A 27,907-nucleotide genomic window follows, 5' to 3' on the forward strand; every position below is an offset into this window, starting at 1 on the left:
AGTCCTCCGCTCTACCAACTGAGCTATCAAAGGCGCTAGCCTAAAGAGTTGGACTGAAAACTGACAAGTGCATTTAGGACAGACTCGGATGCTCTCCTATGATTGTAGAACGAGTACATCTGGCAAAAGCCTAGCCCTAGCCCCTGAACTTAATCCTATCTCCTTCCTTTCAGACGTGGCTGAAAACGGTGTCCCTGGTGGTCTGGTGGCTAGGATTCGGCGCTCTCACCGCCGCGGCCCGGGTTCGATTCCCGCTCAGGGAAGCGTGTGCTTTCTTGCACACCAAGTCCACTACAAGACTCTGGAAGCCCCCCACCCACATGCTGTGTAGGTTAAAGGAATGTAAAGCGTCCTCCTTCTGCTACTTCCTTTTTTGCCAAACTTCTAAACGACACGTTGCTGCCTCATTCACCACCTCCACACATCCACACCAGCGTGGCTTTATGCTTTCAAGTCTGCAAGTCTTTTAGGGAGGCAAGATAATGTTTGAGAAATTTGAATGGAACAGTGTAAATGATCCGTCACTGCCTTCAGCAGATTGCACTCTGGCATGCCAGCGCATCTGCAGGCAGGCACCTGGCCATGATATCCGGCAGTGGCGCGAGGGAAAAGAAAAGTCTTCTTCGAGCCGGATTTGAACCCGCGACCTAAGGATTGCCTTATTAACAACTACAGTCCTCCGCTCTACCAACTGAGCTATCAAAGGCGCTAGCCTAAAGAGTTGGACTGAAAACTGACAAGTGCATTTAGGACAGACTCGGATGCTCTCCTATGATTGTAGAACGAGTACATCTGGCAAAAGCCTAGCCCTAGCCCCTGAACTTAATCCTATCTCCTTCCTTTCAGACGTGGCTGAAAACGGTGTCCCTGGTGGTCTGGTGGCTAGGATTCGGCGCTCTCACCGCCGCGGCCCGGGTTCGATTCCCGCTCAGGGAAGCGTGTGCTTTCTTGCACACCAAGTCCACTACAAGACTCTGGAAGCCCCCCACCCACATGCTGTGTAGGTTAAAGGAATGTAAAGCGTCCTCCTTCTGCTACTTCCTTTTTTGCCAAACTTCTAAACGACACGTTGCTGCCTCATTCACCACCTCCACACACCCACACCAGCGTGGCTTTATGCTTTCAAGTCTGCAAGTCTTTTAGGGAGGCAAGATAATGTTTGAGAAATTTGAATGGAACAGTGTAAATGATCCGTCACTGCCTTCAGCAGATTGCACTCTGGCATGCCAGCGCATCTGCAGGCAGGCACCTGGCCATGATATCCGGCAGTGGCGCGAGGGAAAAGAAAAGTCTTCTTCGAGCCGGATTTGAACCCGCGACCTAAGGATTGCCTTATTAACAACTACAGTCCTCCGCTCTACCAACTGAGCTATCAAAGGCGCTAGCCTAAAGAGTTGGACTGAAAACTGACAAGTGCATTTAGGACAGACTCGGATGCTCTCCTATGATTGTAGAACGAGTACATCTGGCAAAAGCCTAGCCCTAGCCCCTGAACTTAATCCTATCTCCTTCCTTTCAGACGTGGCTGAAAACGGTGTCCCTGGTGGTCTGGTGGCTAGGATTCGGCGCTCTCACCGCCGCGGCCCGGGTTCGATTCCCGCTCAGGGAAGCGTGTGCTTTCTTGCACACCAAGTCCACTACAAGACTCTGGAAGCCCCCCACCCACATGCTGTGTAGGTTAAAGGAATGTAAAGCGTCCTCCTTCTGCTACTTCCTTTTTTGCCAAACTTCTAAACGACACGTTGCTGCCTCATTCACCACCTCCACACATCCACACCAGCGTGGCTTTATGCTTTCAAGTCTGCAAGTCTTTTAGGGAGGCAAGATAATGTTTGAGAAATTTGAATGGAACAGTGTAAATGATCCGTCACTGCCTTCAGCAGATTGCACTCTGGCATGCCAGCGCATCTGCAGGCAGGCACCTGGCCATGATATCCGGCAGTGGCGCGAGGGAAAAGAAAAGTCTTCTTCGAGCCGGATTTGAACCCGCGACCTAAGGATTGCCTTATTAACAACTACAGTCCTCCGCTCTACCAACTGAGCTATCAAAGGCGCTAGCCTAAAGAGTTGGACTGAAAACTGACAAGTGCATTTAGGACAGACTCGGATGCTCTCCTATGATTGTAGAACGAGTACATCTGGCAAAAGCCTAGCCCTAGCCCCTGAACTTAATCCTATCTCCTTCCTTTCAGACGTGGCTGAAAACGGTGTCCCTGGTGGTCTGGTGGCTAGGATTCGGCGCTCTCACCGCCGCGGCCCGGGTTCGATTCCCGCTCAGGGAAGCGTGTGCTTTCTTGCACACCAAGTCCACTACAAGACTCTGGAAGCCCCCCACCCACATGCTGTGTAGGTTAAAGGAATGTAAAGCGTCCTCCTTCTGCTACTTCCTTTTTTGCCAAACTTCTAAACGACACGTTGCTGCCTCATTCACCACCTCCACACACCCACACCAGCGTGGCTTTATGCTTTCAAGTCTGCAAGTCTTTTAGGGAGGCAAGATAATGTTTGAGAAATTTGAATGGAACAGTGTAAATGATCCGTCACTGCCTTCAGCAGATTGCACTCTGGCATGCCAGCGCATCTGCAGGCAGGCACCTGGCCATGATATCCGGCAGTGGCGCGAGGGAAAAGAAAAGTCTTCTTCGAGCCGGATTTGAACCCGCGACCTAAGGATTGCCTTATTAACAACTACAGTCCTCCGCTCTACCAACTGAGCTATCAAAGGCGCTAGCCTAAAGAGTTGGACTGAAAACTGACAAGTGCATTTAGGACAGACTCGGATGCTCTCCTATGACTGTAGAACGAGTACATCTGGCAAAAGCCTAGCCCTAGCCCCTGAACTTAATCCTATCTCCTTCCTTTCAGACGTGGCTGAAAACGGTGTCCCTGGTGGTCTGGTGGCTAGGATTCGGCGCTCTCACCGCCGCGGCCCGGGTTCGATTCCCGCTCAGGGAAGCGTGTGCTTTCTTGCACACCAAGTCCACTACAAGACTCTGGAAGCCCCCCACCCACATGCTGTGTAGGTTAAAGGAATGTAAAGCGTCCTCCTTCTGCTACTTCCTTTTTTGCCAAACTTCTAAACGACACGTTGCTGCCTCATTCACCACCTCCACACACCCACACCAGCGTGGCTTTATGCTTTCAAGTCTGCAAGTCTTTTAGGGAGGCAAGATAAAGTTTGAGAAATTTGAATGGAACAGTGTAAATGATCCGTCACTGCCTTCAGCATATTGCACTCTGGCATGCCAGCGCATCTGCAGGCAGGCACCTGGCCATGATATCCGGCAGTGGCGCGAGGGAAAAGAAAAGTCTTCTTCGAGCCGGATTTGAACCCGCGACCTAAGGATTGCCTTATTAACAACTACAGTCCTCCGCTCTACCAACTGAGCTATCAAAGGCGCTAGCCTAAAGAGTTGGACTGAAAACTGACAAGTGCATTTAGGACAGACTCGGATGCTCTCCTATGATTGTAGAACGAGTACATCTGGCAAAAGCCTAGCCCTAGCCCCTGAACTTAATCCTATCTCCTTCCTTTCAGACGTGGCTGAAAACGGTGTCCCTGGTGGTCTAGTGGCTAGGATTCGGCGCTCTCACCGCCGCGGCCCGGGTTCGATTCCCGCTCAGGGAAGCGTGTGCTTTCTTGCACACCAAGTCCACTACAAGACTCTGGAAGCCCCCCACCCACATGCTGTGTAGGTTAAAGGAATGTAAAGCGTCCTCCTTCTGCTACTTCCTTTTTTGCCAAACTTCTAAACGACACGTTGCTGCCTCATTCACCACCTCCACACACCCACACCAGCGTGGCTTTATGCTTTCAAGTCTGCAAGTCTTTTAGGGAGGCAAGATAAAGTTTGAGAAATTTGAATGGAACAGTGTAAATGATCCGTCACTGCCTTCAGCATATTGCACTCTGGCATGCCAGCGCATCTGCAGGCAGGCACCTGGCCATGATATCCGGCAGTGGCGCGAGGGAAAAGAAAAGTCTTCTTCGAGCCGGATTTGAACCCGCGACCTAAAGATTGCCTTATTAACAACTACAGTCCTCCGCTCTACCAACTGAGCTATCAAAGGTGCTAGCCTAAAGAGTTGGACTGAAAACTGACAAGTGCATTTAGGACAGACTCGGATGCTCTCCTATGATTGTAGAACGAGTACATCTGGCAAAAGCCTAGCCCTAGCCCCTGAACTTAATCCTATCTCCTTCCTTTCAGACGTGGCTGAAAACGGTGTCCCTGGTGGTCTAGTGGCTAGGATTCGGCGCTCTCACCGCCGCGGCCCGGGTTCGATTCCCGCTCAGGGAAGCGTGTGCTTTCTTGCACACCAAGTCCACTACAAGACTCTGGAAGCCCCCCACCCACATGCTGTGTAGGTTAAAGGAATGTAAAGCGTCCTCCTTCTGCTACTTCCTTTTTTGCCAAACTTCTAAACGACACGTTGCTGCCTCATTCACCACCTCCACACACCCACACCAGCGTGGCTTTATGCTTTCAAGTCTGCAAGTCTTTTAGGGAGGCAAGATAATGTTTGAGAAATTTGAATGGAACAGTGTAAATGATCCGTCACTGCCTTCAGCAGATTGCACTCTGGCATGCCAGCGCATCTGCAGGCAGGCACCTGGCCATGATATCCGGCAGTGGCGCGAGGGAAAAGAAAAGTCTTCTTCGAGCCGGATTTGAACCCGCGACCTAAGGATTGCCTTATTAACAACTACAGTCCTCCGCTCTACCAACTGAGCTATCAAAGGTGCTAGCCTAAAGAGTTGGACTGAAAACTGACAAGTGCATTTAGGACAGACTCGGATGCTCTCCTATGATTGTAGAACGAGTACATCTGGCAAAAGCCTAGCCCTAGCCCCTGAACTTAATCCTATCTCCTTCCTTTCAGACGTGGCTGAAAACGGTGTCCCTGGTGGTCTGGTGGCTAGGATTCGGCGCTCTCACCGCCGCGGCCCGGGTTCGATTCCCGCTCAGGGAAGCGTGTGCTTTCTTGCACACCAAGTCCACTACAAGACTCTGGAAGCCCCCCACCCACATGCTGTGTAGGTTAAAGGAATGTAAAGCGTCCTCCTTCTGCTACTTCCTTTTTTGCCAAACTTCTAAACGACACGTTGCTGCCTCATTCACCACCTCCACACACCCACACCAGCGTGGCTTTATGCTTTCAAGTCTGCAAGTCTTTTAGGGAGGCAAGATAATGTTTGAGAAATTTGAATGGAACAGTGTAAATGATCCGTCACTGCCTTCAGCAGATTGCACTCTGGCATGCCAGCGCATCTGCAGGCAGGCACCTGGCCATGATATCCGGCAGTGGCGCGAGGGAAAAGAAAAGTCTTCTTCGAGCCGGATTTGAACCCGCGACCTAAGGATTGCCTTATTAACAACTACAGTCCTCCGCTCTACCAACTGAGCTATCAAAGGCGCTAGCCTAAAGAGTTGGACTGAAAACTGACAAGTGCATTTAGGACAGACTCGGATGCTCTCCTATGATTGTAGAACGAGTACATCTGGCAAAAGCCTAGCCCTAGCCCCTGAACTTAATCCTATCTCCTTCCTTTCAGACGTGGCTGAAAACGGTGTCCCTGGTGGTCTGGTGGCTAGGATTCGGCGCTCTCACAGCCGCGGCCCGGGTTCGATTCCCGCTCAGGGAAGCGTGTGCTTTCTTGCACACCAAGTCCACTACAAGACTCTGGAAGCCCCCCACCCACATGCTGTGTAGGTTAAAGGAATGTAAAGCGTCCTCCTTCTGCTACTTCCTTTTTTGCCAAACTTCTAAACGACACGTTGCTGCCTCATTCACCACCTCCACACACCCACACCAGCGTGGCTTTATGCTTTCAAGTCTGCAAGTCTTTTAGGGAGGCAAGATAATGTTTGAGAAATTTGAATGGAACAGTGTAAATGATCCGTCACTGCCTTCAGCAGATTGCACTCTGGCATGCCAGCGCATCTGCAGGCAGGCACCTGGCCATGATATCCGGCAGTGGCGCGAGGGAAAAGAAAAGTCTTCTTCGAGCCGGATTTGAACCCGCGACCTAAGGATTGCCTTATTAACAACTACAGTCCTCCGCTCTACCAACTGAGCTATCAAAGGCGCTAGCCTAAAGAGTTGGACTGAAAACTGACAAGTGCATTTAGGACAGACTCGGATGCTCTCCTATGACTGTAGAACGAGTACATCTGGCAAAAGCCTAGCCCTAGCCCCTGAACTTAATCCTATCTCCTTCCTTTCAGACGTGGCTGAAAACGGTGTCCCTGGTGGTCTGGTGGCTAGGATTCGGCGCTCTCACCGCCGCGGCCCGGGTTCGATTCCCGCTCAGGGAAGCGTGTGCTTTCTTGCACACCAAGTCCACTACAAGACTCTGGAAGCCCCCCACCCACATTCTGTGTAGGTTAAAGGAATGTAAAGCGTCCTCCTTCTGCTACTTCCTTTTTTGCCAAACTTCTAAACGACACGTTGCTGCCTCATTCACCACCTCCACACACCCACACCAGCGTGGCTTTATGCTTTCAAGTCTGCAAGTCTTTTAGGGAGGCAAGATAAAGTTTGAGAAATTTGAATGGAACAGTGTAAATGATCCGTCACTGCCTTCAGCATATTGCACTCTGGCATGCCAGCGCATCTGCAGGCAGGCACCTGGCCATGATATCCGGCAGTGGCGCGAGGGAAAAGAAAAGTCTTCTTCGAGCCGGATTTGAACCCGCAACCTAAGGATTGCCTTATTAACAACTACAGTCCTCCGCTCTACCAACTGAGCTATCAAAGGCGCTAGCCTAAAGAGTTGGACTGAAAACTGACAAGTGCATTTAGGACAGACTCGGATGCTCTCCTATGATTGTAGAACGAGTACATCTGGCAAAAGCCTAGCCCTAGCCCCTGAACTTAATCCTATCTCCTTCCTTTCAGACGTGGCTGAAAACGGTGTCCCTGGTGGTCTGGTGGCTAGGATTCGGCGCTCTCACCGCCGCGGCCCGGGTTCGATTCCCGCTCAGGGAAGCGTGTGCTTTCTTGCACACCAAGTCCACTACAAGACTCTGGAAGCCCCCCACCCACATGCTGTGTAGGTTAAAGGAATGTAAAGCGTCCTCCTTCTGCTACTTCCTTTTTTGCCAAACTTCTAAACGACACGTTGCTGCCTCATTCACCACCTCCACACATCCACACCAGCGTGGCTTTATGCTTTCAAGTCTGCAAGTCTTTTAGGGAGGCAAGATAATGTTTGAGAAATTTGAATGGAACAGTGTAAATGATCCGTCACTGCCTTCAGCAGATTGCACTCTGGCATGCCAGCGCATCTGCAGGCAGGCACCTGGCCATGATATCCCGCAGTGGCGCGAGGGAAAAGAAAAGTCCTCTTCGAGCCGGATTTGAACCCGCGACCTAAGGATCGCCTTATTAACAACGACAGTGCTCTGCTCTACCAACTGAGCTATCAAAGGTGCTAGCCTAAGGAGTTGGACTGAAAACTGACAAGTGCATTTAGGACAGACTCGGATGCTCTCCTATGATTGTAGAACGAGTACATCTGGCAAAAGCCTAGCCCTAGCCCCTGAACTTAATCCTATCTCCTTCCTTTCAGACGTGGCTGAAAACGGTGTCCCTGCTGGTCTAGTGGCTAGGATTCCGCGCTCTCTCAGCCGCGGCCTGGGTTCGATTCCCGCTCAGGGAAGCGTGTGCTTTCTTGCACACCAAGTCCACTACAAGACTCTGGAAGCCCCCCACCCACATGCTGTGTAGGTTAAAGGAATGTAAAGCGTCCTCCTTCTGCTACTTCCTTTTTTGCCAAACTTCTAAACGACACGTTGCTGCCTCATTCACCACCTCCACACACCCACACCAGCGTGGCTTTATGCTTTCAAGTCTGCAAGTCTTTTAGGGAGGCAAGATAAAGTTTGAGAAATTTGAATGGAACAGTGTAAATGATCCGTCACTGCCTTCAGCATATTGCACTCTGGCATGCCAGCGCATCTGCAGGCAGGCACCTGGCCATGATATCCGGCAGTGGCGCGAGGGAAAAGAAAAGTCTTCTTCGAGCCGGATTTGAACCCGCAACCTAAGGATTGCCTTATTAACAACTACAGTCCTCCGCTCTACCAACTGAGCTATCAAAGGTGCTAGCCTAAAGAGTTGGACTGAAAACTGACAAGTGCATTTAGGACAGACTCGGATGCTCTCCTATGATTGTAGAACGAGTACATCTGGCAAAAGCCTAGCCCTAGCCCCTGAACTTAATCCTATCTCCTTCCTTTCAGACGTGGCTGAAAACGGTGTCCCTGGTGGTCTAGTGGCTAGGATTCGGCGCTCTCACCGCCGCGGCCCGAGTTCGATTCCCGCTCAGGGAAGCGTGTGCTTTCTTGCACACCAAGTCCACTACAAGACTCTGGAAGCCCCCCACCCACATGCTGTGTAGGTTAAAGGAATGTAAAGCGTCCTCCTTCTGCTACTTCCTTTTTTGCCAAACTTCTAAACGACACGTTGCTGCCTCATTCACCACCTCCACACACCCACACCAGCGTGGCTTTATGCTTTCAAGTCTGCAAGTCTTTTAGGGAGGCAAGATAATGTTTGAGAAATTTGAATGGAACAGTGTAAATGATCCGTCACTGCCTTCAGCAGATTGCACTCTGGCATGCCAGCGCATCTGCAGGCAGGCACCTGGCCATGATATCCGGCAGTGGCGCGAGGGAAAAGAAAAGTCTTCTTCGAGCCGGATTTGAACCCGCGACCTAAGGATTGCCTTATTAACAACTACAGTCCTCCGCTCTACCAACTGAGCTATCAAAGGCGCTAGCCTAAAGAGTTGGACTGAAAACTGACAAGTGCATTTAGGACAGACTCGGATGCTCTCCTATGATTGTAGAACGAGTACATCTGGCAAAAGCCTAGCCCTAGCCCCTGAACTTAATCCTATCTCCTTCCTTTCAGACGTGGCTGAAAACGGTGTCCCTGGTGGTCTGGTGGCTAGGATTCGGCGCTCTCACCGCCGCGGCCCGGGTTCGATTCCCGCTCAGGGAAGCGTGTGCTTTCTTGCACACCAAGTCCACTACAAGACTCTGGAAGCCCCCCACCCACATGCTGTGTAGGTTAAAGGAATGTAAAGCGTCCTCCTTCTGCTACTTCCTTTTTTGCCAAACTTCTAAACGACACGTTGCTGCCTCATTCACCACCTCCACACACCCACACCAGCGTGGCTTTATGCTTTCAAGTCTGCAAGTCTTTTAGGGAGGCAAGATAAAGTTTGAGAAATTTGAATGGAACAGTGTAAATGATCCGTCACTGCCTTCAGCAGATTGCACTCTGGCATGCCAGCGCATCTGCAGGCAGGCACCTGGCCATGATATCCGGCAGTGGCGCGAGGGAAAAGAAAAGTCTTCTTCGAGCCGGATTTGAACCCGCGACCTAAGGATTGCCTTATTAACAACTACAGTCCTCCGCTCTACCAACTGAGCTATCAAAGGCGCTAGCCTAAAGAGTTGGACTGAAAACTGACAAGTGCATTTAGGACAGACTCGGATGCTCTCCTATGATTGTAGAACGAGTACATCTGGCAAAAGCCTAGCCCTAGCCCCTGAACTTAATCCTATCTCCTTCCTTTCAGACGTGGCTGAAAACGGTGTCCCTGGTGGTCTGGTGGCTAGGATTCGGCGCTCTCACCGCAGCGGCCCGGGTTCGATTCCCGCTCAGGGAAGCGTGTGCTTTCTTGCACACCAAGTCCACTACAAGACTCTGGAAGCCCCCCACCCACATGCTGTGTAGGTTAAAGGAATGTAAAGCGTCCTCCTTCTGCTACTTCCTTTTTTGCCAAACTTCTAAACGACACGTTGCTGCCTCATTCACCACCTCCACACACCCACACCAGCGTGGCTTTATGCTTTCAAGTCTGCAAGTCTTTTAGGGAGGCAAGATAATGTTTGAGAAATTTGAATGGAACAGTGTAAATGATCCGTCACTGCCTTCAGCATATTGCACTCTGGCATGCCAGCGCATCTGCAGGCAGGCACCTGGCCATGATATCCGGCAGTGGCGCGAGGGAAAAGAAAAGTCTTCTTCGAGCCGGATTAGAACCCGCGACCTAAGGATTGCCTTATTAACAACTACAGTCCTCCGCTCTACCAACTGAGCTATCAAAGGTGCTAGCCTAAAGAGTTGGACTGAAAACTGACAAGTGCATTTAGGACAGACTCGGATGCTCTCCTATGATTGTAGAACGAGTACATCTGGCAAAAGCCTAGCCCTAGCCCCTGAACTTAATCCTATCTCCTTCCTTTCAGACGTGGCTGAAATGGTGTCCCTGGTGGTCTAGTGGCTAGGATTCGGCGCTCTCACCGCTGCAGCCTGGGTTCGATTCCCGCTCAGGGAAGCGTGTGCTTTCTTGCACACCAAGTCCACTACAAGACTCTGGAAGCCCCCCACCCACATGCTGTGTAGGTTAAAGGAATGTAAAGCGTCCTCCTTCTGCTACTTCCTTTTTTGCCAAACTTCTAAACGACACGTTGCTGCCTCATTCACCACCTCCACACACCCACACCAGCGTGGCTTTATGCTTTCAAGTCTGCAAGTCTTTTAGGGAGGCAAGATAATGTTTGAGAAATTTGAATGGAACAGTGTAAATGATCCGTCACTGCCTTCAGCAGATTGCACTCTGGCATGCCAGCGCATCTGCAGGCAGGCACCTGGCCATGATATCCGGCAGTGGCGCGAGGGAAAAGAAAAGTCTTCTTCGAGCCGGATTTGAACCCGCGACCTAAGGATTGCCTTATTAACAACTACAGTCCTCCGCTCTACCAACTGAGCTATCAAAGGCGCTAGCCTAAAGAGTTGGACTGAAAACTGACAAGTGCATTTAGGACAGACTCGGATGCTCTCCTATGATTGTAGAACGAGTACATCTGGCAAAAGCCTAGCCCTAGCCCCTGAACTTAATCCTATCTCCTTCCTTTCAGACGTGGCTGAAAACGGTGTCCCTGGTGGTCTAGTGGCTAGGATTCGGCGCTCTCACCGCCACGGCCCGGGTTCGATTCCCGCTCAGGGAAGCGTGTCCTTTCTTGCACACCAAGTCCACTACAAGACTCTGGAAGCCCCCCACCCACATGCTGTGTAGGTTAAAGGAATGTAAAGCGTCCTCCTTCTGCTACTTCCTTTTTTGCCAAACTTCTAAACGACACGTTGCTGCCTCATTCACCACCTCCACACACCCACACCAGCGTGGCTTTATGCTTTCAAGTCTGCAAGTCTTTTAGGGAGGCAAGATAAAGTTTGAGAAATTTGAATGGAACAGTGTAAATGATCCGTCACTGCCTTCAGCAGATTGCACTCTGGCATGCCAGCGCATCTGCAGGCAGGCACCTGGCCATGATATCCGGCAGTGGCGCGAGGGAAAAGAAAAGTCTTCTTCGAGCCGGATTTGAACCCGCGACCTAAGGATTGCCTTATTAACAACTACAGTCCTCCGCTCTACCAACTGAGCTATCAAAGGCGCTAGCCTAAAGAGTTGGACTGAAAACTGACAAGTGCATTTAGGACAGACTCGGATGCTCTCCTATGATTGTAGAACGAGTACATCTGGCAAAAGCCTAGCCCTAGCCCCTGAACTTAATCCTATCTCCTTCCTTTCAGACGTGGCTGAAAATGGTGTCCCTGGTGGTCTAGTGGCTAGGATTCGGCGCTCTCACCGCCGCAGCCTGGGTTCGATTCCCGCTCAGGGAAGCGTGTGCTTTCTTGCACACCAAGTCCACTACAAGACTCTGGAAGCCCCCCACCCACATGCTGTGTAGGTTAAAGGAATGTAAAGCGTCCTCCTTCTGCTACTTCCTTTTTTGCCAAACTTCTAAACGACACGTTGCTGCCTCATTCACCACCTCCACACACCCACACCAGCGTGGCTTTATGCTTTCAAGTCTGCAAGTCTTTTAGGGAGGCAAGATAATGTTTGAGAAATTTGAATGGAACAGTGTAAATGATCCGTCACTGCCTTCAGCAGATTGCACTCTGGCATGCCAGCGCATCTGCAGGCAGGCACCTGGCCATGATATCCGGCAGTGGCGCGAGGGAAAAGAAAAGTCTTCTTCGAGCCGGATTTGAACCCGCGACCTAAGGATTGCCTTATTAACAACTACAGTCCTCCGCTCTACCAACTGAGCTATCAAAGGCGCTAGCCTAAAGAGTTGGACTGAAAACTGACAAGTGCATTTAGGACAGACTCGGATGCTCTCCTATGATTGTAGAACGAGTACATCTGGCAAAAGCCTAGCCCTAGCCCCTGAACTTAATCCTATCTCCTTCCTTTCAGACGTGGCTGAAAACGGTGTCCCTGGTGGTCTAGTGGCTAGGATTCGGCGCTCTCACCGCCACGGCCCGGGTTCGATTCCCGCTCAGGGAAGCGTGTCCTTTCTTGCACACCAAGTCCACTACAAGACTCTGGAAGCCCCCCACCCACATGCTGTGTAGGTTAAAGGAATGTAAAGCGTCCTCCTTCTGCTACTTCCTTTTTTGCCAAACTTCTAAACGACACGTTGCTGCCTCATTCACCACCTCCACACACCCACACCAGCGTGGCTTTATGCTTTCAAGTCTGCAAGTCTTTTAGGGAGGCAAGATAAAGTTTGAGAAATTTGAATGGAACAGTGTAAATGATCCGTCACTGCCTTCAGCAGATTGCACTCTGGCATGCCAGCGCATCTGCAGGCAGGCACCTGGCCATGATATCCGGCAGTGGCGCGAGGGAAAAGAAAAGTCTTCTTCGAGCCGGATTTGAACCCGCGACCTAAGGATTGCCTTATTAACAACTACAGTCCTCCGCTCTACCAACTGAGCTATCAAAGGCGCTAGCCTAAAGAGTTGGACTGAAAACTGACAAGTGCATTTAGGACAGACTCGGATGCTCTCCTATGATTGTAGAACGAGTACATCTGGCAAAAGCCTAGCCCTAGCCCCTGAACTTAATCCTATCTCCTTCCTTTCAGACGTGGCTGAAAACGGTGTCCCTGGTGGTCTGGTGGCTAGGATTCGGCGCTCTCACCGCCGCGGCCCGGGTTCGATTCCCGCTCAGGGAAGCGTGTGCTTTCTTGCACACCAAGTCCACTACAAGACTCTGGAAGCCCCCCACCCACATGCTGTGTAGGTTAAAGGAATGTAAAGCGTCCTCCTTCTGCTACTTCCTTTTTTGCCAAACTTCTAAACGACACGTTGCTGCCTCATTCACCACCTCCACACACCCACACCAGCGTGGCTTTATGCTTTCAAGTCTGCAAGTCTTTTAGGGAGGCAAGATAAAGTTTGAGAAATTTGAATGGAACAGTGTAAATTATCCGTCACTGCCTTCAGCATATTGCACTCTGGCATGCCAGCGCATCTGCAGGCAGGCACCTGGCCATGATATCCCGCAGTGGCGCGAGGGAAAAGAAAAGTCTTCTTCGAGCCGGATTTGAACCCGCGACCTAAGGATCGCCTTATTAACAACAACAGTGCTCTGCTCTACCAACTGAGCTATCAAAGGTGCTAGCCTAAAGAGTTGGACTGAAAACTGACAAGTGCATTTAGGACAGACTCGGATGCTCTCCTATGATTGTAGAACGAGTACATCTGGCAAAAGCCTAGCCCTAGCCCCTGATCTTAATCCTATCTCCTTCCTTTCAGACGTGGCTGAAAACGGTGTCCCTGGTGGTCTAGTGGCTAGGTTTCGGCGCCCTCTCCGCCGCGGCCTGGGTTCGATTTTGGTCAGGGAAGCGTGTGCTTTCTTGCACACCAAGTCCACTACAAGACTCTGGAAGCCCCCCACCCACATGCTGTGTAGGTTAAAGGAATGTAAAGCGTCCTCCTTCTGCTACTTCCTTTTTTGCCAAACTTCTAAACGACACGTTGCTGCCTCATTCACCACCTCCACACACCCACACCAGCATGGCTTTATGCTTTCAAGTCTGCAAGTCTTTTAGGGAGGCAAGATAAAGTTTGAGAAATTTGAATGGAACAGTGTAAATTATCCGTCACTGCCTTCAGCATATTGCACTCTGGCATGCCAGCGCATCTGCAGGCAGGCACCTGGCCATGATATCCGGCAGTGGCGCGAGGGAAAAGAAAAGTCTTCTTCGAGCCAGATTTGAACCCGCGACCTAAGGATTGCCTTATTAACAACTACAGTCCTCCACTCTACCAACTGAGCTATCAAAGGTGCTAGCCTAAAGAGTTGGACTGAAAACTGACAAGTGCATTTAGGACAGACTCGGATGCTCTCCTATGATTGTAGAACGAGTACATCTGGCAAAAGCCTAGCCCTAGCCCCTGAACTTAATCCTATCTCCTTCCTTTCAGACATGGCTGAAAACGGTGTCCCTGGTGGTCTAGTGGCTAGGATTCGGCGCTCTCACCGCCACGGCCTGGGTTCGATTCCCGCTCAGGGAAGCGTGTGCTTTCTTGCACACCAAGTCCACTACAAGACTCTGGAAGCCCCCCACCCACATGCTGTGTAGGTTAAAGGAATGTAAAGCGTCCTCCTTCTGCTACTTCCTTTTTTGCCAAACTTCTAAACGACACGTTGCTGCCTCATTCACCACCTCCACACACCCACACCAGCGTGGCTTTATGCTTTCAAGTCTGCAAGTCTTTTAGGGAGGCAAGATAAAGTTTGAGAAATTTGAATGGAACAGTGTAAATTATCCGTCACTGCCTTCAGCATATTGCACTCTGGCATGCCAGCGCATCTGCAGGCAGGCACCTGGCCATGATATCCCGCAGTGGCGCGAGGGAAAAGAAAAGTCTTCTTCGAGCCGGATTTGAACCCGCGACCTAAGGATCGCCTTATTAACAACAACAGTGCTCTGCTCTACCAACTGAGCTATCAAAGGTGCTAGCCTAAAGAGTTGGACTGAAAACTGACAAGTGCATTTAGGACAGACTCGGATGCTCTCCTATGATTGTAGAACGAGTACATCTGGCAAAAGCCTAGCCCTAGCCCCTGATCTTAATCCTATCTCCTTCCTTTCAGACGTGGCTGAAAACGGTGTCCCTGGTGGTCTAGTGGCTAGGTTTCGGCGCCCTCTCCGCCGCGGCCTGGGTTCGATTTTGGTCAGGGAAGCGTGTGCTTTCTTGCACACCAAGTCCACTACAAGACTCTGGAAGCCCCCCACCCACATGCTGTGTAGGTTAAAGGAATGTAAAGCGTCCTCCTTCTGCTACTTCCTTTTTTGCCAAACTTCTAAACGACACGTTGCTGCCTCATTCACCACCTCCACACACCCACACCAGCATGGCTTTATGCTTTCAAGTCTGCAAGTCTTTTAGGGAGGCAAGATAAAGTTTGAGAAATTTGAATGGAACAGTGTAAATTATCCGTCACTGCCTTCAGCATATTGCACTCTGGCATGCCAGCGCATCTGCAGGCAGGCACCTGGCCATGATATCCGGCAGTGGCGCGAGGGAAAAGAAAAGTCTTTTTCGAGCCGGATTTGAACCCGCGACCTAAGGATTGCCTTATTAACAACTACAGTCCTCCACTCTACCAACTGAGCTATCAAAGGTGCTAGCCTAAAGAGTTGGACTGAAAACTGACAAGTGCATTTAGGACAGACTCGGATGCTCTCCTATGATTGTAGAACGAGTACATCTGGCAAAAGCCTAGCCCTAGCCCCTGAACTTAATCCTATCTCCTTCCTTTCAGACGTGGCTGAAAACGGTGTCCCTGGTGGTCTAGTGGCTAGGATTCGGCGCTCTCACCGCCGCGGCCCGGGTTCGATTCCCGGTCAGGGAAGCGTGTGCTTTCTTGCACACCAAGTCCACTACAAGACTCTGGAAGCCCCCCACCCACATGCTGTGTAGGTTAAAGGAATGTAAAGCGTCCTCATTCTGCTACTTCCTTTTTTGCCAAACTTCTAAACGACACGTTGCTGCCTCATTCACTACCTCCACACACCCACACCAGCGTGGCTTTATGCTTTCAAGTCTGCAAGTCTTTTAGGGAGGCAAGATAAAGTTTGAGAAATTTGAATGGAACAGTGTAAATTATCCGTCACTGCCTTCAGCATATTGCACTCTGGCATGCCAGCGCATCTGCAGGCAGGCACCTGGCCATGATATCCCGCAGTGGCGCGAGGGAAAAGAAAAGTCTTCTTCGAGCCGGATTTGAACCCGCGACCTAAGGATCGCCTTATTAACAACAACAGTGCTCTGCTCTACCAACTGAGCTATCAAAGGTGCTAGCCTAAAGAGTTGGACTGAAAACTGACAAGTGCATTTAGGACAGACTCGGATGCTCTTCTATGATTGTAGAACGAGTACATCTGGCAAAAGCCTAGCCCTAGCCCCTGAACTTAATCCTATCTCCTTCCTTTCAGACGTGGCTGAAAACAGTGTCCCTGGTGGTCTAGTGGCTAGGATTCGGCGCTCTCACCGCCACGGCCCGGGTTCGATTCCCGGTCAGGGAAGCGTGTGCTTTCTTGCACACCAAGTCCACTACAAGACTCTGGAAGCCCCCCACCCACATGCTGTGTAGGTTAAAGGAATGTAAAGCGTCCTCATTCTGCTACTTCCTTTTTTGCCAAACTTCTAAACGACACGTTGCTGCCTCATTCACTACCTCCACACACCCACACCAGCGTGGCTTTATGCTTTCAAGTCTGCAAGTCTTTTAGGGAGGCAAGATAAAGTTTGAGAAATTTGAATGGAACAGTGTAAATTATCCGTCACTGCCTTCAGCATATTGCACTCTGGCATGCCAGCGCATCTGCAGGCAGGCACCTGGCCATGATATCCCGCAGTGGCGCGAGGGAAAAGAAAAGTCTTCTTCGAGCCGGATTTGAACCCGCGACCTAAGGATCGCCTTATTAACAACTACAGTCCTCTGCTCTACCAACTGAGCTATCAAAGGTGCTAGCCAACAGAGTTGGACTGAAAACTGACAAGTGCATTTAGGACAGACTCGGATGCTCTCCTATGATTGTAGAACGAGTACATCTGGCAAAAGCCTAGCCCTAGCCCCTGAACTTAATCCTATCTCCTTCCTTTCAGACGTGGCTGAAAACGGTGTCCCTGGTGGTCTAGTGGCTAGGATTCGGCGCTCTCACCGCCGCGGCCCGGGTTCGATTCCCGGTCAGGGAAGCGTGTGCTTTCTTGCACACCAAGTCCACTACAAGACTCTGGAAGCCCCCCACCCACATGCTGTGTAGGTTAAAGGAATGTAAAGCGTCCTCCTTCTGCTACTTCCTTTTTTGCCAAACTTCTAAACGACACGTTGCTGCCTCATTCACCACCTCCACACACCCACACCAGCGTGGCTTTATGCTTTCAAGTCTGCAAGTCTTTTAGGGAGGCAAGATAAAGTTTGAGAAATTTGAATGGAACAGTGTAAATTATCCGTCACTGCCTTCAGCATATTGCACTCTGGCATGCCAGCGCATCTGCAGGCAGGCACCTGGCCATGATATCCCGCAGTGGCGCGAGGGAAAAGAAAAGTCTTCTTCGAGCCGGATTTGAACCCGCGACCTAAGGATCGCCTTATTAACAACTACAGTCCTCTGCTCTACCAACTGAGCTATCAAAGGTGCTAGCCAACAGAGTTGGACTGAAAACTGACAAGTGCATTTAGGACAGACTCGGATGCTCTCCTATGATTGTAGAACGAGTACATCTGGCAAAAGCCTAGCCCTAGCCCCTGAACTTAATCCTATCTCCTTCCTTTCAGACGTGGCTGAAAACGGTGTCCCTGGTGGTCTAGTGGCTAGAATTCGGCGCTCTCACCGCCGCGGCCCGGGTTCGATTCCCGCTCAGGGAAGCGTGTGCTTTCTTGCACACCAAGTCCACTACAAGACTCTGGAAGCCCCCCACCCACATGCTGTGTAGGTTAAAGGAATGTAAAGCGTCCTCCTTCTGCTACTTCCTTTTTTGCCAAACTTCTAAACGACACGTTGCTGCCTCATTCACCACCTCCACACACCCACACCAGCGTGGCTTTATGCTTTCAAGTCTGCAAGTCTTTTAGGGAGGCAAGATAATGTTTGAGAAATTTGAATGGAACAGTGTAAATGATCCGTCACTGCCTTCAGCAGATTGCACTCTGGCATGCCAGCGCATCTGCAGGCAGGCACCTGGCCATGATATCCGGCAGTGGCGCGAGGGAAAAGAAAAGTCTTCTTCGAGCCGGATTTGAACCCGCGACCTAAGGATTGCCTTATTAACAACTACAGTCCTCCGCTCTACCAACTGAGCTATCAAAGGCGCTAGCCTAAAGAGTTGGACTGAAAACTGACAAGTGCATTTAGGACAGACTCGGATGCTCTCCTATGATTGTAGAACGAGTACATCTGGCAAAAGCCTAGCCCTAGCCCCTGAACTTAATCCTATCTCCTTCCTTTCAGACGTGGCTGAAAACGGTGTCCCTGGTGGTCTAGTGGCTAGGATTCGGCGCTCTCACCGCCACGGCCCGGGTTCGATTCCCGCTCAGGGAAGCGTGTCCTTTCTTGCACACCAAGTCCACTACAAGACTCTGGAAGCCCCCCACCCACATGCTGTGTAGGTTAAAGGAATGTAAAGCGTCCTCCTTCTGCTACTTCCTTTTTTGCCAAACTTCTAAACGACACGTTGCTGCCTCATTCACCACCTCCACACACCCACACCAGCGTGGCTTTATGCTTTCAAGTCTGCAAGTCTTTTAGGGAGGCAAGATAAAGTTTGAGAAATTTGAATGGAACAGTGTAAATGATCCGTCACTGCCTTCAGCAGATTGCACTCTGGCATGCCAGCGCATCTGCAGGCAGGCACCTGGCCATGATATCCGGCAGTGGCGCGAGGGAAAAGAAAAGTCTTCTTCGAGCCGGATTTGAACCCGCGACCTAAGGATTGCCTTATTAACAACTACAGTCCTCCGCTCTACCAACTGAGCTATCAAAGGCACTAGCCTAAAGAGTTGGACTGAAAACTGACAAGTGCATTTAGGACAGACTCGGATGCTCTCCTATGATTGTAGAACGAGTACATCTGGCAAAAGCCTAGCCCTAGCCCCTGAACTTAATCCTATCTCCTTCCTTTCAGACGTGGCTGAAAACAGTGTCCCTGGTGGTCTGGTGGCTAGGATTCGGCGCTCTCACCGCCGCGGCCCGGGTTCGATTCCCGCTCAGGGAAGCGTGTGCTTTCTTGCACACCAAGTCCACTACAAGACTCTGGAAGCCCCCCACCCACATGCTGTGTAGGTTAAAGGAATGTAAAGCGTCCTCCTTCTGCTACTTCCTTTTTTGCCAAACTTCTAAACGACACGTTGCTGCCTCATTCACCACCTCCACACACCCACACCAGCGTGGCTTTATGCTTTCAAGTCTGCAAGTCTTTTAGGGAGGCAAGATAATGTTTGAGAAATTTGAATGGAACAGTGTAAATGATCCGTCACTGCCTTCAGCATATTGCACTCTGGCATGCCAGCGCATCTGCAGGCAGGCACCTGGCCATGATATCCGGCAGTGGCGCGAGGGAAAAGAAAAGTCTTCTTCGAGCCGGATTAGAACCCGCGACCTAAGGATTGCCTTATTAACAACTACAGTCCTCCGCTCTACCAACTGAGCTATCAAAGGTGCTAGCCTAAAGAGTTGGACTGAAAACTGACAAGTGCATTTAGGACAGACTCGGATGCTCTCCTATGATTGTAGAACGAGTACATCTGGCAAAAGCCTAGCCCTAGCCCCTGAACTTAATCCTATCTCCTTCCTTTCAGACGTGGCTGAAAACGGTGTCCCTGGTGGTCTGGTGGCTAGGATTCGGCGCTCTCACCGCCGCGGCCCGGGTTTGATTCCCGCTCAGGGAAGCGTGTGCTTTCTTGCACACCAAGTCCACTACAAGACTCTGGAAGCCCCCCACCCACATGCTGTGTAGGTTAAAGGAATGTAAAGCGTCCTCCTTCTGCTACTTCCTTTTTTGCCAAACTTCTAAACGACACGTTGCTGCCTCATTCACCACCTCCACACACCCACACCAGCGTGGCTTTATGCTTTCAAGTCTGCAAGTCTTTTAGGGAGGCAAGATAATGTTTGAGAAATTTGAATGGAACAGTGTAAATGATCCGTCACTGCCTTCAGCATATTGCACTCTGGCATGCCAGCGCATCTGCAGGCAGGCACCTGGCCATGATATCCGGCAGTGGCGCGAGGGAAAAGAAAAGTCTTCTTCGAGCCGGATTAGAACCCGCGACCTAAGGATTGCCTTATTAACAACTACAGTCCTCCGCTCTACCAACTGAGCTATCAAAGGTGCTAGCCTAAAGAGTTGGACTGAAAACTGACAAGTGCATTTAGGACAGACTCGGATGCTCTCCTATGATTGTAGAACGAGTACATCTGGCAAAAGCCTAGCCCTAGCCCCTGAACTTAATCCTATCTCCTTCCTTTCAGACGTGGCTGAAAACGGTGTCCCTGGTGGTCTAGTGGCTAGGATTCGGCGCTCTCACCGCCACGGCCTGGGTTCGATTCCCGCTCAGGGAAGCGTGTGCTTTCTTGCACACCAAGTCCACTACAAGACTCTGGAAGCCCCCCACCCACATGCTGTGTAGGTTAAAGGAATGTAAAGCGTCCTCCTTCTGCTACTTCCTTTTTTGCCAAACTTCTAAACGACACGTTGCTGCCTCATTCACCACCTCCACACACCCACACCAGCGTGGCTTTATGCTTTCAAGTCTGCAAGTCTTTTAGGGAGGCAAGATAATGTTTGAGAAATTTGAATGGAACAGTGTAAATGATCCGTCACTGCCTTCAGCAGATTGCACTCTGGCATGCCAGCGCATCTGCAGGCAGGCACCTGGCCATGATATCCGGCAGTGGCGCGAGGGAAAAGAAAAGTCTTCTTCGAGCCGGATTTGAACCCGCGACCTAAGGATTGCCTTATTAACAACTACAGTCCTCCGCTCTACCAACTGAGCTATCAAAGGCGCTAGCCTAAAGAGTTGGACTGAAAACTGACAAGTGCATTTAGGACAGACTCGGATGCTCTCCTATGATTGTAGAACGAGTACATCTGGCAAAAGCCTAGCCCTAGCCCCTGAACTTAATCCTATCTCCTTCCTTTCAGACGTGGCTGAAAACGGTGTCCCTGGTGGTCTAGTGGCTAGGATTCGGCGCTCTCACCGCCACGGCCCGGGTTCGATTCCCGCTCAGGGAAGCGTGTCCTTTCTTGCACACCAAGTCCACTACAAGACTCTGGAAGCCCCCCACCCACATGCTGTGTAGGTTAAAGGAATGTAAAGCGTCCTCCTTCTGCTACTTCCTTTTTTGCCAAACTTCTAAACGACACGTTGCTGCCTCATTCACCACCTCCACACACCCACACCAGCGTGGCTTTATGCTTTCAAGTCTGCAAGTCTTTTAGGGAGGCAAGATAAAGTTTGAGAAATTTGAATGGAACAGTGTAAATGATCCGTCACTGCCTTCAGCAGATTGCACTCTGGCATGCCAGCGCATCTGCAGGCAGGCACCTGGCCATGATATCCGGCAGTGGCGCGAGGGAAAAGAAAAGTCTTCTTCGAGCCGGATTTGAACCCGCGACCTAAGGATTGCCTTATTAACAACTACAGTCCTCCGCTCTACCAACTGAGCTATCAAAGGCACTAGCCTAAAGAGTTGGACTGAAAACTGACAAGTGCATTTAGGACAGACTCGGATGCTCTCCTATGATTGTAGAACGAGTACATCTGGCAAAAGCCTAGCCCTAGCCCCTGAACTTAATCCTATCTCCTTCCTTTCAGACGTGGCTGAAAACAGTGTCCCTGGTGGTCTGGTGGCTAGGATTCGGCGCTCTCACCGCCGCGGCCCGGGTTCGATTCCCGCTCAGGGAAGCGTGTGCTTTCTTGCACACCAAGTCCACTACAAGACTCTGGAAGCCCCCCACCCACATGCTGTGTAGGTTAAAGGAATGTAAAGCGTCCTCCTTCTGCTACTTCCTTTTTTGCCAAACTTCTAAACGACACGTTGCTGCCTCATTCACCACCTCCACACACCCACACCAGCGTGGCTTTATGCTTTCAAGTCTGCAAGTCTTTTAGGGAGGCAAGATAATGTTTGAGAAATTTGAATGGAACAGTGTAAATGATCCGTCACTGCCTTCAGCATATTGCACTCTGGCATGCCAGCGCATCTGCAGGCAGGCACCTGGCCATGATATCCGGCAGTGGCGCGAGGGAAAAGAAAAGTCTTCTTCGAGCCGGATTAGAACCCGCGACCTAAGGATTGCCTTATTAACAACTACAGTCCTCCGCTCTACCAACTGAGCTATCAAAGGTGCTAGCCTAAAGAGTTGGACTGAAAACTGACAAGTGCATTTAGGACAGACTCGGATGCTCTCCTATGATTGTAGAACGAGTACATCTGGCAAAAGCCTAGCCCTAGCCCCTGAACTTAATCCTATCTCCTTCCTTTCAGACGTGGCTGAAAACGGTGTCCCTGGTGGTCTGGTGGCTAGGATTCGGCGCTCTCACCGCCGCGGCCCGGGTTTGATTCCCGCTCAGGGAAGCGTGTGCTTTCTTGCACACCAAGTCCACTACAAGACTCTGGAAGCCCCCCACCCACATGCTGTGTAGGTTAAAGGAATGTAAAGCGTCCTCCTTCTGCTACTTCCTTTTTTGCCAAACTTCTAAACGACACGTTGCTGCCTCATTCACCACCTCCACACACCCACACCAGCGTGGCTTTATGCTTTCAAGTCTGCAAGTCTTTTAGGGAGGCAAGATAATGTTTGAGAAATTTGAATGGAACAGTGTAAATGATCCGTCACTGCCTTCAGCATATTGCACTCTGGCATGCCAGCGCATCTGCAGGCAGGCACCTGGCCATGATATCCGGCAGTGGCGCGAGGGAAAAGAAAAGTCTTCTTCGAGCCGGATTAGAACCCGCGACCTAAGGATTGCCTTATTAACAACTACAGTCCTCCGCTCTACCAACTGAGCTATCAAAGGTGCTAGCCTAAAGAGTTGGACTGAAAACTGACAAGTGCATTTAGGACAGACTCGGATGCTCTCCTATGATTGTAGAACGAGTACATCTGGCAAAAGCCTAGCCCTAGCCCCTGAACTTAATCCTATCTCCTTCCTTTCAGACGTGGCTGAAAACGGTGTCCCTGGTGGTCTAGTGGCTAGGATTCGGCGCTCTCACCGCCACGGCCTGGGTTCGATTCCCGCTCAGGGAAGCGTGTGCTTTCTTGCACACCAAGTCCACTACAAGACTCTGGAAGCCCCCCACCCACATGCTGTGTAGGTTAAAGGAATGTAAAGCGTCCTCCTTCTGCTACTTCCTTTTTTGCCAAACTTCTAAACGACACGTTGCTGCCTCATTCACCACCTCCACACACCCACACCAGCGTGGCTTTATGCTTTCAAGTCTGCAAGTCTTTTAGGGAGGCAAGATAATGTTTGAGAAATTTGAATGGAACAGTGTAAATGATCCGTCACTGCCTTCAGCAGATTGCACTCTGGCATGCCAGCGCATCTGCAGGCAGGCACCTGGCCATGATATCCGGCAGTGGCGCGAGGGAAAAGAAAAGTCTTCTTCGAGCCGGATTTGAACCCGCGACCTAAGGATTGCCTTATTAACAACTACAGTCCTCCGCTCTACCAACTGAGCTATCAAAGGCGCTAGCCTAAAGAGTTGGACTGAAAACTGACAAGTGCATTTAGGACAGACTCGGATGCTCTCCTATGATTGTAGAACGAGTACATCTGGCAAAAGCCTAGCCCTAGCCCCTGAACTTAATCCTATCTCCTTCCTTTCAGACGTGGCTGAAAACGGTGTCCCTGGTGGTCTAGTGGCTAGGATTCGGTGCTCTCACCGCCACGGCCCGGGTTCGATTCCCGCTCAGGGAAGCGTGTGCTTTCTTGCACACCAAGTCCACTACAAGACTCTGGAAGCCCCCCACCCACATGCTGTGTAGGTTAAAGGAATGTAAAGCGTCCTCCTTCTGCTACTTCCTTTTTTGCCAAACTTCTAAACGACACGTTGCTGCCTCATTCACCACCTCCACACACCCACACCAGCGTGGCTTTATGCTTTCAAGTCTGCAAGTCTTTTAGGGAGGCAAGATAAAGTTTGAGAAATTTGAATGGAACAGTGTAAATGATCCGTCACTGCCTTCAGCAGATTGCACTCTGGCATGCCAGCGCATCTGCAGGCAGGCACCTGGCCATGATATCCGGCAGTGGCGCGAGGGAAAAGAAAAGTCTTCTTCGAGCCGGATTTGAACCCGCGACCTAAGGATTGCCTTATTAACAACTACAGTCCTCCGCTCTACCAACTGAGCTATCAAAGGCGCTAGCCTAAAGAGTTGGACTGAAAACTGACAAGTGCATTTAGGACAGACTCGGATGCTCTCCTATGATTGTAGAACGAGTACATCTGGCAAAAGCCTAGCCCTAGCCCCTGAACTTAATCCTATCTCCTTCCTTTCAGACGTGGCTGAAAACGGTGTCCCTGGTGGTCTGGTGGCTAGGATTCGGCGCTCTCACTGCCGCGGCCCGGGTTCGATTCCCGCTCAGGGAAGCGTGTGCTTTCTTGCACACCAAGTCCACTACAAGACTCTGGAAGCCCCCCACCCACATGCTGTGTAGGTTAAAGGAATGTAAAGCGTCCTCCTTCTGCTACTTCCTTTTTTGCCAAACTTCTAAACGACACGTTGCTGCCTCATTCACCACCTCCACACACCCACACCAGCGTGGCTTTATGCTTTCAAGTCTGCAAGTCTTTTAGGGAGGCAAGATAAAGTTTGAGAAATTTGAATGGAACAGTGTAAATTATCCGTCACTGCCTTCAGCATATTGCACTCTGGCATGCCAGCGCATCTGCAGGCAGGCACCTGGCCATGATATCCCGCAGTGGCGCGAGGGAAAAGAAAAGTCTTCTTCGAGCCGGATTTGAACCCGCGACCTAAGGATCGCCTTATTAACAACAACAGTGCTCTGCTCTACCAACTGAGCTATCAAAGGTGCTAGCCTAAAGAGTTGGACTGAAAACTGACAAGTGCATTTAGGACAGACTCGGATGCTCTCCTATGATTGTAGAACGAGTACATCTGGCAAAAGCCTAGCCCTAGCCCCTGATCTTAATCCTATCTCCTTCCTTTCAGACGTGGCTGAAAACGGTGTCCCTGGTGGTCTAGTGGCTAGGTTTCGGCGCCCTCTCCGCCGCGGCCTGGGTTCGATTTTGGTCAGGGAAGCGTGTGCTTTCTTGCACACCAAGTCCACTACAAGACTCTGGAAGCCCCCCACCCACATGCTGTGTAGGTTAAAGGAATGTAAAGCGTCCTCCTTCTGCTACTTCCTTTTTTGCCAAACTTCTAAACGACACGTTGCTGCCTCATTCACCACCTCCACACACCCACACCAGCATGGCTTTATGCTTTCAAGTCTGCAAGTCTTTTAGGGAGGCAAGATAAAGTTTGAGAAATTTGAATGGAACAGTGTAAATTATCCGTCACTGCCTTCAGCATATTGCACTCTGGCATGCCAGCGCATCTGCAGGCAGGCACCTGGCCATGATATCCGGCAGTGGCGCGAGGGAAAAGAAAAGTCTTCTTCGAGCCGGATTTGAACCCGCGACCTAAGGATTGCCTTATTAACAACTACAGTCCTCCACTCTACCAACTGAGCTATCAAAGGTGCTAGCCTAAAGAGTTGGACTGAAAACTGACAAGTGCATTTAGGACAGACTCGGATGCTCTCCTATGATTGTAGAACGAGTACATCTGGCAAAAGCCTAGCCCTAGCCCCTGAACTTAATCCTATCTCCTTCCTTTCAGACGTGGCTGAAAACGGTGTCCCTGGTGGTCTAGTGGCTAGGATTCGGCGCTCTCACCGCCACGGCCCGGGTTCGATTCCCGCTCAGGGAAGCGTGTGCTTTCTTGCACACCAAGTCCACTACAAGACTCTGGAAGCCCCCCACCCACATGCTGTGTAGGTTAAAGGAATGTAAAGCGTCCTCCTTCTGCTACTTCCTTTTTTGCCAAACTTCTAAACGACACGTTGCTGCCTCATTCACCACCTCCACACACCCACACCAGCGTGGCTTTATGCTTTCAAGTCTGCAAGTCTTTTAGGGAGGCAAGATAAAGTTTGAGAAATTTGAATGGAACAGTGTAAATTATCCGTCACTGCCTTCAGCATATTGCACTCTGGCATGCCAGCGCATCTGCAGGCAGGCACCTGGCCATGATATCCCGCAGTGGCGCGAGGGAAAAGAAAAGTCTTCTTCGAGCCGGATTTGAACCCGCGACCTAAGGATCGCCTTATTAACAACAACAGTGCTCTGCTCTACCAACTGAGCTATCAAAGGTGCTAGCCTAAAGAGTTGGACTGAAAACTGACAAGTGCATTTAGGACAGACTCGGATGCTCTCCTATGATTGTAGAACGAGTACATCTGGCAAAAGCCTAGCCCTAGCCCCTGATCTTAATCCTATCTCCTTCCTTTCAGACGTGGCTGAAAACGGTGTCCCTGGTGGTCTAGTGGCTAGGTTTCGGCACCCTCTCCGCCGCGGCCTGGGTTCGATTTTGGTCAGGGAAGCGTGTGCTTTCTTGCACACCAAGTCCACTACAAGACTCTGGAAGCCCCCCACCCACATGCTGTGTAGGTTAAAGGAATGTAAAGCGTCCTCCTTCTGCTACTTCCTTTTTTGCCAAACTTCTAAACGACACGTTGCTGCCTCATTCACCACCTCCACACACCCACACCAGCATGGCTTTATGCTTTCAAGTCTGCAAGTCTTTTAGGGAGGCAAGATAAAGTTTGAGAAATTTGAATGGAACAGTGTAAATTATCCGTCACTGCCTTCAGCATATTGCACTCTGGCATGCCAGCGCATCTGCAGGCAGGCACCTGGCCATGATATCCGGCAGTGGCGCGAGGGAAAAGAAAAGTCTTTTTCGAGCCGGATTTGAACCCGCGACCTAAGGATTGCCTTATTAACAACTACAGTCCTCCACTCTACCAACTGAGCTATCAAAGGTGCTAGCCTAAAGAGTTGGACTGAAAACTGACAAGTGCATTTAGGACAGACTCGGATGCTCTCCTATGATTGTAGAACGAGTACATCTGGCAAAAGCCTAGCCCTAGCCCCTGAACTTAATCCTATCTCCTTCCTTTCAGACGTGGCTGAAAACGGTGTCCCTGGTGGTCTAGTGGCTAGGATTCGGCGCTCTCACCGCCGCGGCCCGGGTTCGATTCCCGGTCAGGGAAGCGTGTGCTTTCTTGCACACCAAGTCCACTACAAGACTCTGGAAGCCCCCCACCCACATGCTGTGTAGGTTAAAGGAATGTAAAGCGTCCTCATTCTGCTACTTCCTTTTTTGCCAAACTTCTAAACGACACGTTGCTGCCTCATTCACTACCTCCACACACCCACACCAGCGTGGCTTTATGCTTTCAAGTCTGCAAGTCTTTTAGGGAGGCAAGATAAAGTTTGAGAAATTTGAATGGAACAGTGTAAATTATCCGTCACTGCCTTCAGCATATTGCACTCTGGCATGCCAGCGCATCTGCAGGCAGGCACCTGGCCATGATATCCCGCAGTGGCGCGAGGGAAAAGAAAAGTCTTCTTCGAGCCGGATTTGAACCCGCGACCTAAGGATCGCCTTATTAACAACTACAGTCCTCTGCTCTACCAACTGAGCTATCAAAGGTGCTAGCCAACAGAGTTGGACTGAAAACTGACAAGTGCATTTAGGACAGACTCGGATGCTCTCCTATGATTGTAGAACGAGTACATCTGGCAAAAGCCTAGCCCTAGCCCCTGAACTTAATCCTATCTCCTTCCTTTCAGACGTGGCTGAAAATGGTGTCCCTGGTGGTCTAGTGGCTAGGATTCGGCGCTCTCACCGCCACGGCCCGGGTTCGATTCCCGCTCAGGGAAGCGTGTGCTTTCTTGCACACCAAGTCCACTACAAGACTCTGGAAGCCCCCCACCCA

General features: G+C 50.6%; 3 non-coding genes across 3 annotated transcripts; all 3 read left to right on the forward strand.

Moving 5' to 3' along the window:
* The first annotated feature begins 15,667 nt into the window (after nucleotides 1-15,667).
* On the forward strand, nucleotides 15,668-15,739 carry trnae-cuc (transfer RNA glutamic acid (anticodon CUC)). The gene has a single exon. It is a non-coding gene; the product is annotated as a tRNA-Glu (tRNA).
* Nucleotides 15,740-17,013: 1,274 nt separating this feature from the next.
* Nucleotides 17,014-17,085, forward strand: trnae-cuc (transfer RNA glutamic acid (anticodon CUC)). Its single transcript has one exon. It is a non-coding gene; the product is annotated as a tRNA-Glu (tRNA).
* Nucleotides 17,086-27,106: 10,021 nt separating this feature from the next.
* Nucleotides 27,107-27,178, forward strand: trnae-cuc (transfer RNA glutamic acid (anticodon CUC)). The gene has a single exon. It is a non-coding gene; the product is annotated as a tRNA-Glu (tRNA).
* The last annotated feature ends 729 nt before the right edge of the window (nucleotides 27,179-27,907 follow it).

Source organism: Hoplias malabaricus, unplaced genomic scaffold (genome assembly GCF_029633855.1).
Source record: "Hoplias malabaricus isolate fHopMal1 unplaced genomic scaffold, fHopMal1.hap1 scaffold_94, whole genome shotgun sequence".
In the NCBI taxonomy this organism is placed as follows: Eukaryota; Metazoa; Chordata; class Actinopteri; order Characiformes; family Erythrinidae; genus Hoplias; species Hoplias malabaricus.